Below are 17,833 nucleotides of genomic sequence, written 5' to 3' on the forward strand. Positions count from 1 at the left end.
AGCTTGAGCACCATTATAGAAAACCATTTCACTGACCATATTGGAACCGTCTTCCACTCCCCGTATTGGGATCATCTTCACATACAGAAGAGTTTCCACGTAGGACTATGTTTTCTGTGCCAGTTTGCCATAACTTGTTTCATTCCATATTCTGAGAAGTACATTCAATGTTGTGCTTATCAATAAGGCCAACCCAAGTTTGTGTGATCAAATACCAGCCTATCTCGATTCCCCCCCTTGAACAGCCTATAATTTGTCTCGGCACATTCGCCTAAATTTATTTGCCATTATTTCCGTGTTTTCTTCCTCCTACCACCACCCAAGAAATCTTGTCTGGTGGTCCTTATCTTAATGCTATTGTTATCAGTGCCTTTTGGGTTCTACTCTTCTCACTCCTGCCTTTTCCCTTAGAAATGTCTTCCGATCTCCTCCTACACTCAGGCTTATGCATCCTAAGGAGGCACCAGCATCTTTACTTCCTTATGTATGCTTCCGCAATCATGCCTACTTGTTAATAGGTTGGGATACGTATTATTTTGTGGGAGCTATTTTCCTTGCTTTTTTCCTTAAAGCGTGGCTAAAGCATGGTATTGCTTTATTTTCAAATTCTGATTGCGGTAGCTTGTGTTATACATCAGTGTTAGGTCAAGACAAAGAAGGCATTACATTTGTTATAAAGACCTTCATGCACATAATGTTGAGGCACTCCAGGATATAGGTAGGAAAGTGATGTGAGAGGAACCCCCACCGCGGCCTGCCTTCTTCAAGAAACATGGCGCTTCACAGTGGCACTAGAAGGCATGCAGGGCCCTGGATGCATGACTGAAAAAAAGATGTGAGCACATGAATGGAGCAAGAGCAGTGGGCCAGCATTTTGGTTGGGCTTGGCCACAAGTTTTGAGACCGTGTACAGATCTTATAAGCTCCATTGTCTCCATGTCCCAAACACCAAGCACACACGTCCAGCAACTGTGTGGATGTCCGTTCAACGAACAAGGATGTGTTCTTATGTTGCCATCTCTGGGAAGGTTAGCTCTTTTCACACTGCTTTGCAATGAATTTTTTCGACCTATCGCTCTGCAACCCAACCATTTTCTCTCTGAAGATAGGGGATATTTCTTGTCCATCTTTGTGTCCTTGGACTTGAGTACCGAAAACTCTAAAGTCCTTCAAACATATGGGTAGACTCGATGCACCCCTTCAATCATACATTCATTCCAAGCCTAGGTTAAGGCTACCTTTATAGTTTTAAGGCCTCTAACTTGACTAATTTTGAGTAGTCAGAACCATTGTTGTGCCTCCCGACAATAATGAGCATAAATCTGCTTGACAGCCACTGTGGTTATCATAATTCTCCCTTATTTTGCCAATTTTAGATGAAAGAAAAAGGGTGGCTTTATTTCCACTCTCCACTATCCGGGCATCAGAATCAGAGCATAAATATGATACAGCTTTATGCGTATCAAGGGTCATTTCCTGCAGGCACACATCATAACCACAGAATAAAATTTACATTCCTGCAGGCTTTAATTTCGTATTTATGAAATTTTTATAGGTTTTCTAATAGAGAGTCTGCCTAGCGTTTGGCCAAGGTGTGAAAATTATTATATAGTAAATGGCTGTATTCACCACTATTCTCAAGAAGTGAGAGTAAAAATATAAATAGTTGAAACACTTGCAGATGAAGGACTAAAATATCCTGGACATTAATCACATGCCATATCATGCTTTTAGGTACTTTGATATATATTGTCCTATTTGATGCTTATAAAACTTGCTAAAGTAGAACTCACCAGTTTCCTTTTCTTCGAGAGGGGGCTGGGGCCCAGATAGATGGTCATGCCGCCATTTGATGATGGATATGTTGGAACCAGATTTCCCGAACTCTAAGAACATTGCTCTGCTAGACTCTGTGCCTCATTTAGGTGATGTCTTTTTGGCTATTTCCCTTCGTGCGCATATTTTCCCGTAGTCAAATTTAGCCACTTTTCCTTGTCTCTCCTCGTTAACAAATGCTTCCCAGCGTCTATAATAGAGATGCGTACATTTTCATCTCTCTGTGTATGGCACGGGGACATTGCAGCCAGTGGGAGTATTGCTTTGAGTGTCCGCCCTCCTACGTAGGCGTGATGGCAAGCACTGGTCAGCCAACAGCCAATATGGAAAGACGGCTTTGATCTTGGGACCGGCAAGCTGGTCTTTCTGTAAGGAAGGCACGGACCTGATTTTGTCCTCCTCAAAGGACATACCATCTCCTGTCTTGTCCCATGACAAGCCTCATCTGGTCTTCACACACCACGCCTTCTCTTCCAACAGCACGCGCGGTGCAAAGCTCCTTTTGTCCCCATGTCAAAGCCCAGAAAAGCAGGGATGCGGTCTCTCTTGCACTCCTGACCCGAGGCATGAAAGCTGAGCTACCAACAACTAAATTTTGACTCACACGTATTTCAGTCCGCGGTCTCATGGAGACAGCTGTTTTGAGGATCTGTTGTGTTGTACTTACCTGAGACCCGAGAAAGCAATCATGGGTTCCTTGAGGGGAAGCATCACCTTAGCATAGCTTTATAAAGATGATCTGGATTGTTAAAACAAAAAGAAACACACAGACTTGCGACTGGCACCCTTTCCAATGGCTTCTCATGAGCATCACTTCCCGTTCTTTGTCACCTCCACGTCCCGTAACCAGTGGCGTCCTCAGCCTGGTGCTGCCTCTGGTTGCTATACTATGTCCTTCATGCCCTCAGCATGCTAACAGAACCCCTAAATCACATTTCCAGCCGGGACATCTTGAGAAATCCAACACCGTGCCATTCTCCTGACTAATGCATCTGCTTGGATTCCCCAGAGGAATTTTAGCCTTAAGAAGTGACAAACTTAATTCTTGGCTTCCTCCCTTCTTGCTGTCCTGCTGCATGTTCTCCCTGTCTTGGTAAATACCGACCTATAGCTGCAGGACACACGTGCTACCTGCCAGCCGACCTTCACGCCTTTTCTCTCCCACCATCCTCCCGTCCCAGCTTCCTATCTGTCCCCAAATCTTGCGTCACTTACTCTCAAACTGCCCCCAGTGTGAGGGTGAGGGTGTGGCTGGAAGAGGCTTTAGGAAGGGAGATACACATGAAAGCAAATGAGCACAACGTAAATTGCACATTATAAATTATAAGTGCCATGAAGAACAAGCATGGGGAGGGCGTGGGGGTCTTGGGGAAGCAGTCCACACTTTTGGGAGTTGTTGGCCCCATTTAGCAGATGGAATCCCATGCTCTTTCTTTGTATATGCTGTTAATTCTGGAGCCTTTCCAATCACACCATCTGAAACAATTTTCTAAAGCTTTATGCTACATCTGCATATAACATCAAAATCATCAACGAGAAAAATATTAATTTTAATATTGGGAGAACGAAAGCATTCCCCCGAATTAAATTTCCATACGTTGGCCCGTGAATATAATTCTTGCAAATATAATTAAAATATCACAAAAGAAAAAGCATCAATATTATTTACCTTGAAGCCGTTGCTCTAGAAAGTGACAGGAACGGTTGTGCAATTATCTGGCGAATTGATCGATGCAGACTGTTAATCTGTGTGTTTCAGATGGTTGGGCCTATTTTTCTTATCTCCCACCATTATAAATTTCTCAGCAGTGTAAAATAGGATTGTACCGTTTCCTTCACCGGTGAAGGAATGCATCAAGCTGGAAGATATGTAAATCTCTTATCAAAATTTTAGGAATTATCATGTTCATAAGAGAGAAATTTGAGATAAGGTTGAATTCCCATAAGGCGGTCTTTCAAAAAGGGCCACACTTTCCCTTCTGCACTCACTCACCCGTCTTCCTCTTCTGGTTAACGGGGCTTACTTGGAAAGCACGTGTTTCAGACATGATGAGTTGGTGGGTGTGATGTATTTTATTGCCTAAAAACTGAAAACTGTATTCCATCCTTGCTTTGTCTGAGTCGGGGTTTTCCACTTCTTTTCTGTAAAGATTCCCACCATAAGATTAAATGTCTCAGCGTTCCCTCTTCCAATCTGTGTCCCTTAATTGATGACTTGTTACCACATCATACTTTTGGTGAAGAGGTATGGTCTTAATCGGATCAAGAACATTGCGTGGGTTTCGTTTGATGGATGGATGACAGGCAAAGATCTCATCCCAGCCTTTGATGCTGTTTCATGGCTCCAAGGTCACCTTGGGGCTCTCCCCTCTTCTGGTACCACCGTTGGCCATGGACTCTACCCTCCTGGCGACATCCCTCATCTATGAGCTGCTGTCAGTGAGTCTAGTGTGGAGATTTAAGGCATAGACTCTGAAGCCAGACTGCCCCCATTGCACCCCTACATGGTCTTTGGTAATTCTCTGTGACTCAGTTTCCCCACCTATGAGATGTGATAATAACCCTTCCACCATCAGTCGGCGTTATCATGCTCCTTTCATGGAGGAGGACGGTGAAGCCCAATAGGGTCAGGAGGGTGTGGTCTCAGGTGTGGACCTCGTGGTGGTTGGAGGAGGCCGGGGCTCCGCACTGAGCCTCAGTTTCCCATGTGTCACATGAGCTCCATAGTTTGCCTTTCTCATATGATCCCTGTGGGGACGTGAGTGAGAATACGGAAGCCAAGGTGCTTTGCAAGCTGAAACACATAAAGCACAGACTCATTTCCATTATACCCAGGACGCTATTATTATTGAAGGCAATACACACAAACACACATCCAGACCATCTGCTTCAAGAGCCCATTTTTGGTCTTCTGCTCGTCAGAACCTGAGGAAAAGCCAAAGACTGTATCAGTAAAACCCCATGTGACCTCCACTCTCCTGAAATGTTTACACTTCTCCTGCGTTTTTCCTTCTCCCATCATGTCCTCTTATAGAAGACCACAGTTTTGCAAATCACTCACTTTAGAACCAAATTCACCACCAGGAAACATGTGTGGCCACCTCCTCACAGGCTTTAATTCATCATGGCCGCACAAAGAGGGCTTCTGCATACTTGAAATTAAGGATGAAGAGACACATTTTAACCTGGAATGGGTGGTTATTCAGACCATAGTTTCTTGCTTTTTAGAAAGATATCCAGTGGGGAAAATTCACGATGCCCGTGTCGCAAAACAAGTTAGACCCGACAGAGCAAATCCGCTGTCCTAACGCACCAGCTTCCGTGATGGGCGGCCATGTCTCTTTTTCCTTTTGCAAAAGCCATGTCGACACATGATACCTTCAGCCTGTTAGCACTGGCCTTTCTCCCTCCCACCCCACCTTTCCTAAATGTGCTTGTTATCCCACCCCGCAGTAATTTGTTCTGTGTTGCGGAGACCTGTTTCCTTTTCTTTGCATTGTTTCCATACAGAAATGTCAGCTGTGACGGCCCAGTGGAGTCTTCCAGGACATCCGGGGTCGGCCACCTCATAGAGGCGTGAATATGTCAACCCTTGGCCTGGGTGGTGTCCCGCCCCAAAGACACAGGCGTGAGGCTCTTTGCGGGAGAAGGGCCGCCAGGAAGGAAACACTCTTGTGTGGGCTTTTAGTGCCCTTTTCTTTTTCAGCAACCGCAGAGCAGGATTATGTTAAACTAGGCTGCACGCACATCCTCTCCTGCGGCCTCATCAAACAAGGCTTGCATCCCTGGGATCAAACAGCAGATCTCGGCGGCTGTGTCAGCAGCTTGACTTCCCCATCCATCAGGCTCAAGGCTGGAAGGCATGAGCCGCGTTCGCGGTGGTGGCGGGGAGCGCGCTTCCCCCCTGGCAGACCTTACCTCTGGCAGCGATGGAGAGGAAGAGGGAGAGATGCTATCTGTATGCAACTGGTGGCCTGGGTGGGCAAGGTGCCAGCGAACTGTGATCCTAGGCGAGTGTAGGTTGCTCCCAGGAATAGGACCCTCCTTCTTACTCACAAGCCCAAGTAATTGACCACCAGAGCTGCTTGAGTTGTACGTATCGATCAGTGACACTTCGAGGCTCTCTGGCCATCACTCGTCCTGGGAGGCCTAATTAACAGAGGCTTGCTTGCTGAATTAGATAAAATTTAGTGTCTGCTGAAATTAATGTGATGTTGTCCCAATGTCCTTCAGCTAATCCTGGAAAATGAAGTTGAAGTGGTGGGAAGGGGGGGTCCTGTTGAGAGCTGAAACATTTCACAGTAGCAAAGAAGTCCCTTTTTCAGAGTTTGCAGGGGCCAGCCGGAAGAAAATACTTTGTATTTGTCCCTACACCTGATAGCCAGTGTGTAACCCTAACAACTAATTGCGACATGAAACAACTCCTATGAACAATTGTCTGTTGTGCTGGGTATGGCCATTTACAAACAATTGTTTGCTCTGCTAAGAATTGAGATGTTTCTTCCGTTAAAGATAAGAAGGAATACAGGTTTACCACGATTTGGTAGCATTGGGGAAATAATAAAAGAGTTTACACTTCATTATTTAGTATTTTGAAAGGCAGAGTAGGGAGGACTGTTCCTAAATCTAGATTTATAGTAGAATCTGAAAGAAGAAGATTTAATCGACTGTGACTATTTCAAATGCCAGGGCTGTTTTTGTATCTGCGATTTTGTAAAATGTAATTCTTCCTATTGTATTCCGATTAATTGGTGGTGAAACTTTTTAAGTAGCTCTATTCAGGGCTTCACAGATTTCTGCCAAGATATCCTAGTCTTCTGTATAGCACTCTCTAAATGGATATCCATTTTGTCTTTCTTGAGAAACTAATTAGAAGAAAAAAAAAAGTTAGGACTAAAACCATATTAATAGATGCTCTGTGAACAATTAGGGGATCATAGCTTTAGAGCCAAATACTTAACAATCTTGAACTTTGAAGGAATAGGGATACATTTTTAAAAAATCAATATATATTTCTATTTCTCTCTCCCCTAGGCATTTTTTTTTTAAAGAGAGTCTTGCCCTGTTTATCTCAAGACTGGTTTGACAGCCAAATATGCTGTTCATCTTGGCGTTTAGTATTACATTTGAGTACATAGAAATGAAGGCCTTGTGAAAATCTTCAGACCATATTTCAAATATCTAGAGGTCATTATGTCTGAAGATACTGTATTTATCTTTTTTGCACGTTTAGCCACGTTCATTCTGAATTGTTCCGGAGAGAGTTTGGTCTAATTCAACCAGTGCTACAATCACCTCTCGAGCCCACACTTCGACTAAATCCTTCTGGGCACTTTAGAATCAAATGCCATAGGAAAGAAGCGTCATTGTGAAGCTCAGGACTGTTTTTGTAGGAACAAAGGGAAAGGATAGCAGCTAACCACGTGTAACCTCTCTAGGTCACCTGTTTTTACATCTTATTTTAGCCACATAAAGGATCGCTGGAAGACGGATGCATAATTATACTGAGATGATTCATCCTTTTAAATGCTTATATGCATTTTATTGAGAAAGTATAGCATAATTCACTTAACCATTATTCTATCCGTAGACATTAAATTATATCCATATTTTATTGCTATAAACTATCATTTCCTAAGTACTTTCGTCATGTCCTATGAGCTGGAACCAAACTATAGTTGACTTTTTTTTTTTTTTTAAAGATTTTATTTATTTATTCAACAGAGATAGAGACAGCCAGCGAGAGAGGGAACACAAGCAGGGGGAGTGGGAGAGGAAGAAGCAGGCTCATAGCGGAAGAGCCTGATGTGGGGCTCGATCCCATAACGCCAGGATCACGCCCTGAGCCGAAAGCAGATGCTTAACCGCTGTGCCACCCAGGCACCCCTATAATTGACTTTTGAACAACACGGGGAGGTTAGAGGCACCAAGCCCCCACACAGTCAAAAATCCACCTATGACCTTTGACTTCCTGAAAATGTAATTAAGAGCTCACTGTTGACTGGATGCCTTACCAATAGTATATAAACAGTCGATCAACACATAATTTGTATGTTATATTATTATATTATTATGGACTATATAAATGATCCCTGAAAATATAGTCTTTGTATTCTTACAATAAAATAAGCCAGAGAAAAGAAAATGTGGTTAAGGAAATCACAAGAGAAAATACATTTATACTGTAAACATTTATTGTATATTTATGTATTCAATATATATTACATTGTATGCAAATACTGTATACAAATATACTTGTATGTTACATATTGTATACAAATATTAATTGAGTATCTTTAGTGAAAAAAAAATCATGTCCAGGTGGGACCCATGCAGTTTAAACCCATATTGTTCACGAGTCAATTGTATTTGAATTACGATTGCTTAAAATATGATTTAATACCTGTAGGGCATCATTTCCCCCCTTAATTACCTAAATTTCTTTCCCTGAATCTTACTGGCTTTTTTTTTTTTTTTTTTGCCGTTTCCCCCCCTGTGGACTTTGTATAAGCTTGTCTAGTTCAAGCATAAATCTGATTAATTATATCTTTTTCTCAAATGTGAACATGGAAGTGTAAGAATAAAAACATAAAACTCTTGGGGCGCCTGGGTAGCGCAGTCGTTAGCGTCTGCCTTTGGCTCAGGGCGTGATCCCGGCGTTCCGGGATCGAGTCCCACATCGGGCTCCTCCACTGGGAGCTTGCTTCTTCCTCTCCCACCCCCTGCTGTGTTCCCTCTCTCGCTGGCTGTCTCCCTCTGTTACATAAATAAATAAAATCTTAAAAAAAAAACAACAAAACTCTTTTATACTTCGATATGATCATATAAAAGATTCTGTATTTTAATATATTGACCATAGTATGTGCAAGAATGAGATTATGGCACGTGATGCGTTATCAGGGAATGGGATTTATCATAGTCGTTAACTACCAATGCTGTTGACCAATTTCCCTGAACACTGGTGTCAATCCATGTCTTCACCTTTGTACTGAATGCTTGTCATACCGATCCTTCTGCATATTTTCATTTTGTTCCCACCATGGAAGATGGTGCTGGTGTGTGTATCAGTCAGCTGTCTCATGCCGTGTAACAAACACATGCCAAATGCAGCATCTTACAATAACACACATTCATGCTCTCACAGTTTCTGTGGCTCAGAAATCCTGCAGTGGCTGAGTTGGGTATCTGTGGCCCAGGGTACCTCCTCATCTCAGCTGGGACTGCAGTCCTTTGAAGGCTTGTCTGGGGCAGGGAGGGAGATGTGCATGCAGGATGACTCGCTCACATGGCTGTGAGCTCCCAGTCTCCGTTCCTTAGGATCTGTTGAAAGAACCTCCACTCTGTACCATGCAGCCTGCTCCTCTGGGCTGCGTGAGTGTGCTCACAAGATAGCCACTGGCTTTCTGCAGAATGAGTGAGCCAAGAGAGAGAGCGAGATAGGAACCAGAGTGTATTTCATGAGCTAGCTTTGGGAGGCATACACCAGCACAGCACAGAAAGGAGAGTCCTCTTGGCCACATAAACTGACCCTGGTACAGTGCAGTTCAGGATGACATAAGGGTGTGAACAGCATGGGGCAGGTATCCTCACAGCCCACTTGAGTGCAGCTACGGCAATGAGCAAGAGCTGATACTTTCTTCTCTCTCTGGAGCTAGAAACACACCATTTTTATTCAAATTTTCAATTGCATATAGTCTAGTGATTTCCTTTGATAATTTGGCACCATCACTAACATGAACAATGTAGTGTGCTACCATGACCACAGTGATGAATGTGGCCACTAAAATTACCTTTGGGGCAGGGGAGAAGCACCTGAGTGGTTCAGTTGGTTAAGCGTCTGCCTTCACCTCAGGTCATGGTCTCAGGGGTCCTGGGATTGAGTTCTACATCAGGCTCCCTGCTCAGCAGGAACTCTGCTTCTCCCTCTGCCTCTGCTGCTCCCACTTCTCCCTCTGCCTCTGCTGCTCCCGCTGCTCTCTCTATCAAATAAATATATAAAATCTTAATAAAATAAAATAAAATAAATTACCTTTAGGGGAAATCTCTTAAGTTACGGAGTTCTTTGTTTTAGCATCATTCTTTTTAAGATTTAATAATTTTTTCCTTCTCCATAGTTAATTCTTTATTTGGGTTGAACATTATTTCCCTAAACCAAAAGAGTGCAAATTGTCAAAGGCACCAGGGATTATACCATCTGTGATGTACCCAACAGGGCTACATGGTGAACCGTTCCAACAAGCTGGATAAACACTTCCTTTTTACTGTCCACATGTCACCCATTGTAAGATCTGTACTTTGTTCCAGAAAACTCAGATGAGGTGCATGTTAAGAAGGACTAGTCCTATGTCTTCCTGTCCTTCCTTAGAGTCTTGCTTTCTCTCTCTCTTTCTCTTCCTGCATCCAGCATCTCTTCATCTCTCCATCTTACTGTTTTAGACTACCCCATACACACACAGGCGTGCTGTAATCCAGAGAGAGTTGGATGCTGCAGTCATTCACACAGATATAAACTACAAAATATAACTTGTTATACAGTGAATTCTTTTTTAAAATTATTTATTTATTTATTTATCAAAGAGAGAGTGCACACAAACGGGGGAGCAGCAGGCAGAGGGAAAAGCAGACTCCCCACTGAGCAGGGAGCCCTATGTGAGGCTCTATCCCAGGACCCCAGGATCACGACCTGAGCTGAAGGCAGATGCTTAACCAACTGAGCCACCCAGGTGTCCCTACAGTGAATTATTTACTCAATTCTGTGGCCATAAGGATGCATGTTGAGATAATTTGTGGAAACCCACTAAATAAAAAAATTAAAGGCACAGTAAGATATTTTACCGTATTGGCCAGGAAACTTTTGATCTTTCCTTTTCTTTATTCTTCCTGATCCATAGTTTGACTGTCCTTAGGTAATAATTTAAGTCCAAAATTTCAGTCATAATGAAAGGACTTGCCGAGAAACACTTGCTCATAAACACACGAGTACACACACACACACACACACACATTCTGAACCTAATTAAAACAAAACTATTTTCAATTTCTACGCCTCGGGCATCTCTAATGGTATAAAAGGTGTCACATTGGATGGAATAATGGTCTTCCATTCAGGACCTTCTTACAGTCCAGGAGGCCCACGCTCTTGCAATGCATATGACCTTGGTTTTGGATTTCTAATGGTGTTGAATCAGTGTACTTCAGTTCTTTTCAGGGAGGTTATGGTAGCAATTAACTTCACAATTCACATGGTCAAGATGACTCACAGTTGAAAACTCCTGAGTTGTCTGAAGATCAATTTTTCTTTTTGGATTGCACTAGAAAGTCTGAAAGCAGCCGTGAAACAGGATGGTGTGAATAGCAAAGGTCTAATTTCCAGGAAGGAGACTCACCCTTGGGGAGTTTCTCACCCCGTTTTCCCTCCAGGGACTGAGTGTCAGTACATCTCAGTTTTTGACATTTTATAGGCTCTATTATTCCTCTCCATAATTGTTATTATTTATTCAAAACATCATATTTTTAAAATGTGGGCAGAGAATTCTTCTTGACTCTCTCGCATTTCTGCATGTAGTAGAAGCAGACGTCCTGATAGGTTTCCTTCTGGATGATCTTTCAAGGATATTTGTGTCACCAACAACCTTGGAAGACAGACATGGTGTCCTCCTCTCAAGCAAGGAGCCAGTTTGCTTACTCACCATGACTTTATTAGTAGAGATAACATCTTCTGTGAGAGGAAGGATCAGAGAGGCTGACCACCCATTATAAGTATTCAGGTCAGGTTCCCCAAGGGCAGGATCCTCTCCTACAACACTGTCTACTGTGTGTGCACCTGCCCTGGGGGATGCCAGCCGCCATGTTGTGATGAAACCCTATGGCAAGAGAGAGCAAGGCTTACCTACAACCACCTGAGTGAGCCACAGACGGGATGGCAGCCCTGACCAACAGATGGGCTGCAAGCCCGTCAGATACCTTGAGCCAGAGAAATGCAGCCAAGCCACACCTGGACTGTTGACTTACAGAAGCTGTGAGATAATCAACATGTGATGTTTTCGTTGGCTACATTTGGGGATGATTTGTCACACAGCAGTAACGAAATAATGCAAACCAAGACAAGTGCCTAGAACATGAGAGGGGTTCATTAATGAACAAGTAAAAGATGATACACGTCTCTAGGTTCATGGATGTGGTCCTCCTGGCTACCAGTGGGGCTCTCTGATTCCCAGAGATGGCATTATGGTTCTCAGATGGCCTGGACAATGGAGCTGGCTCTTTATCTATCTATCTATCTATCTATCTATCTATCTATCTATCTATCTATCTACCTACCTGTCCATCCATCCATCCATCCATCCATCATATCTATCTATCCATCTATCTATCATCTACCCTTCCATCCATCCATCCATCCATCCATCTTCCATCCATCCAACCATCATATCTGTCTACCTACCTGTCCATCCATCTATCCATCCACCTATCCATCATCAATCTATGCATCAAAGAAATGAAGGGACAAGTCAGAAGAAGCCTCCCTACATGAGCCTACAGCCAATCCTAGACATATAGCTGAGATGGAGGACATGGGATTTACCAGAAATCCTCTTGAACAGGATTGGCTGTTTGGGGGTTACCATCTTGTAAGCCTACTGTGGATGGCAAACACCACCTCCTCGGGAATAAATGAACAAACTTCTCAGGAATAAATAAATAATCCTTACTCTGGAGGGAGATGCTGATTAGCTTCCAAGTTTCATATTTCTGAGTGGGGTATGCAAAACTGGGTATGCTGAGACCTTCTTTTAAATACATGTTGCAGGGGCATTTGGGTGGCTCAGTTGGTGAAGTGTCTGCCTTTGGGCTCAGGTCATGGTCCCAGGGTCCTGGGATCGAGACCTGCGTCAAGCTCCCTGCTCTGCAGGGAGTTTGCTTCTCCCTCTGCAGCTGCCTGCTCATTCTCTCTCTCTCAAATAAATAATAAATGAAATCTTTAAAAAAATAAATAAATACGTGTTTCAGAGAACGTCCAAGTACCTGCCTGCAGCCCCCACTTGTCAGACCTCTCTGCAGTGTCCACAGTCCCCTGCATGGTTCCGAAGCCAGGTACTTCTCTTCCCATGGAAGGGAATCGAAACTAGTACTGTGGTGATCCACCCTCTTCCTATTATTTTTAATAATTTATTTTTTTCCCAACAAATGTATCCCCTATGTTCCTGCCACACAGATGCTACCATCAACTAATTATTATTCTACCATTAACTAATTACCATTAACTAAAATTAGCATCTTTCTGGATGTATTAGTTTCCTATCACTGCTTTAATAAATCACCACACTCTTAGTGGTTAAGTGACATCAATTGAGTACCTTACTGTTCTGGAGGTCAGAAGTCTGAGGAAGGAATCTTCTGCACAGTGTTGGCAGTGCTGTATTTTTTCTGGAGCCATAAGGAAGCATCCATGTCCTTGCCTTTCCAGCTTCTAGAAGCAGCCGTATTCCATGCTCTTAACTTCTCCCTGTGCGCAATCTTGCTTGTGTCCCTTTCTTTCCACAGATGTTGATCCTGATAAACCTCGTGCTTGTAAATCACCCTCTTAATCGGCTTCCTGCAGAACCCAACCCTAGACACCACACTCTGTCAAATAGTGCGAGGAGCACAGTGTCTCACACCCAACTCGTGAAAATCTAAAATTAGGTTCTGGAAGACCTCAAAGATATTTATAGTAAAAATAAGAAAAGAAAAGAAAAGAAAAGAAAAGAAAAGAAAAGAAAAGAAAAGAAAAGAAAAGAAAGGGAAAAAGGAGAAAGAGAAAGGAAAGAAGCAGGGAGGGAAGGGGGAGGGAAGGAAGGAGGGGAAGGAAGGAAGGAGGGAAGGAAGGAAGGAAGGAAGGAAGGAAGGAAGGAAGGAAGGAAGGAAGGAAGGAAGGAAGGAAGCTACCCTTCATTAAGTAGGATGCTGGGACAAGTCTGTCTTTTCCAAATGGTGCGTCAGTGTGAATGAAAGTCTTTTCCAGGGCGACTTGCTTTTCTAATGCCATGAGTTTCAGTCCACATTCACACATTCAGGCATTAGCTGGCACTTTCCATTTGATGGTGAAAAGAGGGATATCTTTGAGCTGAACTCTCAGGTTAAGTAAGTTTTTCTTTTTATTTCTTTCTTTAAACAATAATAGAATTTCTCAGGGGGTAGTTTGCTATTAATCTGAAACTAGCTTCAGCTGGACCAAGTCAAAATGATTAAAACCAGTAATTACCTCCACTTTTTTGGTAAATGGAGAGAACCATTGAAACTTTCTATTCACATACCAGAAAGAAAGTAAAAACCAAATTGCTTACTGAAAGCTCGCACTATCTATCCATCTATCTACCCATCCATCCATCTGTCCATCCATCCAATAATCTATCTATCCATTCTACTATCTATATATGCATCTATCCATCATCATCTACCCTATGCATCAACTATTTATTATCTATCATCTACCCACCTACCAAATTATTACCTACCTACCAAATTATTAATCACTTATTTATCATCTATCTACCTATCATCTATTTATCTGTGTATTGTCTCTCTATCTACCCATCATTGTTAAATACACAAAAAGCCTACCAGACTTCCTGATTCTTTTCCTCCCCTCACATTCCATATACAATCTATTATGAGGTCTCACTGGCCCTATCCGTGTTCTGTTTGGCTACTGCTGCCATGGTAGCCCAGACAGCCTTGAGCTCTCATTCCTACACCACTGTGCTAGTCTGTCTCTTGCTGCTTCCCCTCATGCTTCCCTCACTACTTATATGTTCACACTGCAGATGGAATGATTTTTGGCAAAAACACATCTCAGCCGAACGCCCTCCAAAGCCTTCCCATTAAGCTGAGGATAACACGCAAAGTCGTTCCCAAGACCCCAAGGCTCCAAGTGGCTCTGCTTCCTACTCCCCTCTTGAGCCTCTTCTCTTCCTACTCCCCTCTTTGCTTACTCGTCTCTAACTAGTCCTTTCTTCTGTCCTATTAAGTGACAAGCCCACTTCCCCAGGCTTTGCATCTTCCTGGCCCCTGTCATCATGAGGACAGTCCCAGTGTCATCTCTGCTGGGGAAACGTCCCTGACCACTTGTTGAGAATATCAGCTCTACCAGCCAACTTGGAATCACTCTTAATCTCCTGGGACATTGTGATTATCCCATCTCTTTGTTTCAAATTCTCCAACACACGAAACAGCATGGGGGCATAATTATTTTGCTCATATCTGTTTATTATAAACTTCATGCAAGTGACATTACCTGTCCTCATCACTGTCCTCCACGTGCCCTTAGAACATCTATCAACATATAGTTGGTGCTCACCAAATATTTATTGAATGTAGGTTTAGTTCTTTTGTTATGAAATAAAATATATTTTAAAAAGCCCTGAGGTTATATACAAACTAGGTCTTATTTTCTGTAATAAGCACAGGTTGTATAATAAAAATGTAGGAGCCAAACTATTAAGAAAACATTGGTCTGCTTCAAGGTTCACGAATGTAACTTTTCCCAAGCTTTTGGTGGTAACTATAAAGATAATCCTTGAGTCTAATGATTGCAATAAGTGCAAACAATGTAACTGTAAGTATGTATTAAATTCAAGTATCAAAGACAATTTGTATCAAGGATCAAAGACGATTTGAAAGAAAGTCATTAATGGCCATACTGTTCCATCCTCAGCAAATAAGAAATTATGTTTTCATTTTGGGGCTGAGGTTATTATGCTATAAACACTAGGAAACTGTGTAAAAGAGTTTCAGGGAAAAGTAATTACCTACAGTTACATAAAGGATTGCGTAGTGGAAGAAAAATAATTTTCCTTCTACCCTTTTCTTCTGAGACCCCAGTAATAAAAGACAGGTAACAAGAGAAAAACAGACAGACGTTTATGAACACGTCTACCTCCTGTATACGTGGGGGATACGCAGGAAAAATGGGTAACTCAAAGAAGTGGCTTTAGAGTTTAGAATCTGAATAGGGGAAGGGAAGAGGCATGTAGGCAGGGAGAGCGAATGATTTTAGGAAAGATGACTGGGCCCTTGGAGAGACAGGTGGAGGTAAGACAGTTTGTGACAGAATTTGTCTGGGGGTGGAGTTGATGTCTAATGTCTCTTGTGACAGGATACCGTCTTTGTGGTTGATGACACTCCTGGGGAGGACGCTGGGGACAATTGACTTCCTTCTGAAGGTTATGTCTTTAGGCAGATGAGGGAGGTTAAGGGAGAGTCTCTTCCTCTATCTGCTGGTTTTCAAGTGGCCATAACTCACACTCATCAGTATACTTGTGGCATTTTTTGGCGTGGCGTGTTCTGCTAACTTCAGTTGTATGCATCAGATTGCTTTCAGCTGTATGCCACAGAATTAAAAAGAAAAAAAACACAGTATTCCACAGCACAAAAAGCAAAACACAATAGCATAATAAGAGACCAAGCAATGGGGGAAATTCTCTATAACAATGACGCAGACTTTCTAGTCTTCCGGGTGTCTACCTCGATAAGGAGGTCAAAACGCGATGCATTTTGCGAGGTGATCTTATACGGGTGCTCACAGCTACAAAGAGCAGACACGCAAACCTTTCAGCTTATATTCAGCCACCAGCCCGCGGTCCAAAGGGTATGCGTTTGAGGCCGGAGCAAGCAGTTTCATGATCTCTCGTCATGATGTACATTTTGTTTTATTTCAGGTATTCACGATTCTGACTCCGTGTTGCTTGATTCACGAATGGATTCTTGACCAGCCATGAAATCATGTCTGAGGTCTGCCTACTGAGGCGAAGTCGCATAAAGCAGGTAAAACCACGTGAAATTTGACCAATGCCATGCCGACAAGCTGTTGCTGTAATCTTCTGGTGTAAATCAACCTTCAGGGGTGGGGTGGCGTGGGGTGGGGAGAGAATGGTCAAGATGGAAATGGGGAATGTGCTGGGAATGTTCATCGTGGTACAGAGGAGAAAGTTGAGAAAAAACGTGGGTTTTGAAAGGAATATAATGAGTATCTTTCTACCTAATAAGATCTAGGAGGTGGTGAGAATATTTTATAAGGTCTGAGGAACAAGACCCAGGGATTAGATGGATGTATTGAATGTGGGCTGCAGGTAAGGGGCAGTCAAGGGGACTCAGATGGGCCAGTAAGCAATGCCTAAGTTTGAGAACGCATTAGATGCTTTAAGCTGCTGTGCAGAAAAGTGCGACGTACGCTCCTGTCCCGTTCGGAGGTTTGTACATACAGAGACTCAAAGCATCGGAGGATGTTTGGAATGCCTCCAATCGGCACTATGACTTTTGTGAACACAAGGGTGACTGCTGTTGGAAAGAATCTAGACACAGGAATAGAAATTATTTACCCAGAGGATGTCTTGTTCTAGTTTTTTTCTTTAGTTTTTCCTCTGTCTCTGTGGGTTTTTTTCTTTCGAGACAGTGCTGGGAATTCCCCCCACAGAAGCTGAGATCTATATAAGACCGGTCCACTGTCTTATATAGATGTTCTTCTTGAAGTGGGACTCATGATCTTAATAAATAAACACCTTGTGTGTGTCTCTGCTTGATGTCTGTTTCTGCTTCAAGATTTTAAACTCTAAGAGCAGGCATCGAGTATCTCTCTCTCCCTGTTGCTATGTGCCTGGATCGAGCCTTCAGTTGGGCTCATAGCAGATGATCAATATATGGGTATTGAAGAACTGAGTGAAATGTGGAATGGTGTTGAGTTGATACTTGCATGAGCCAACAAGGAGCAATACCATCAATGGAAATGCGGTCTTAGAAAGGGAGAAAGCAGTGCGCTGAGTACTCATGGACGCGGTTCCATCTTGGTTCAGACCTTAAATGGCGGGTGAGATTTCGAGGGAAAGACCCTGAACATCACCCAATGAACATGAGCAAGGTATGTTGTGGTTACATCACGCAGAATGTGCATGGAGGGAGAAGAGAAAGCGTCTCACTCCCTTGAACGAGAGATGCATATGGTGGGTAGGAAATCAGTCAA

The 17,833-nt window shown here is 43.0% G+C and overlaps 1 protein-coding gene across 3 annotated transcripts in view; it reads left to right on the forward strand.

Annotated features, from left to right (window-relative positions):
* Nucleotides 1-17,833, forward strand: part of PUDP (pseudouridine 5'-phosphatase) — a 617,886-nt gene that overhangs the window by 257,715 nt on the left and 342,338 nt on the right. For all 3 annotated transcript variants that reach the window (XR_006782650.2, XR_006782651.2, XR_006782654.2), the window contains exon 6: nt 16,536-16,641. The gene's annotated coding sequence lies outside the window, so the exon portion shown is untranslated. The remainder of the gene's footprint in view (nt 1-16,535; nt 16,642-17,833) is intronic.

This window comes from Ursus americanus, chromosome X, assembly GCF_024610735.1.
Source record: "Ursus americanus isolate L20-20 chromosome X, mUrsAme1.1.p, whole genome shotgun sequence".
Taxonomy (NCBI): domain Eukaryota; kingdom Metazoa; phylum Chordata; class Mammalia; order Carnivora; family Ursidae; genus Ursus; species Ursus americanus.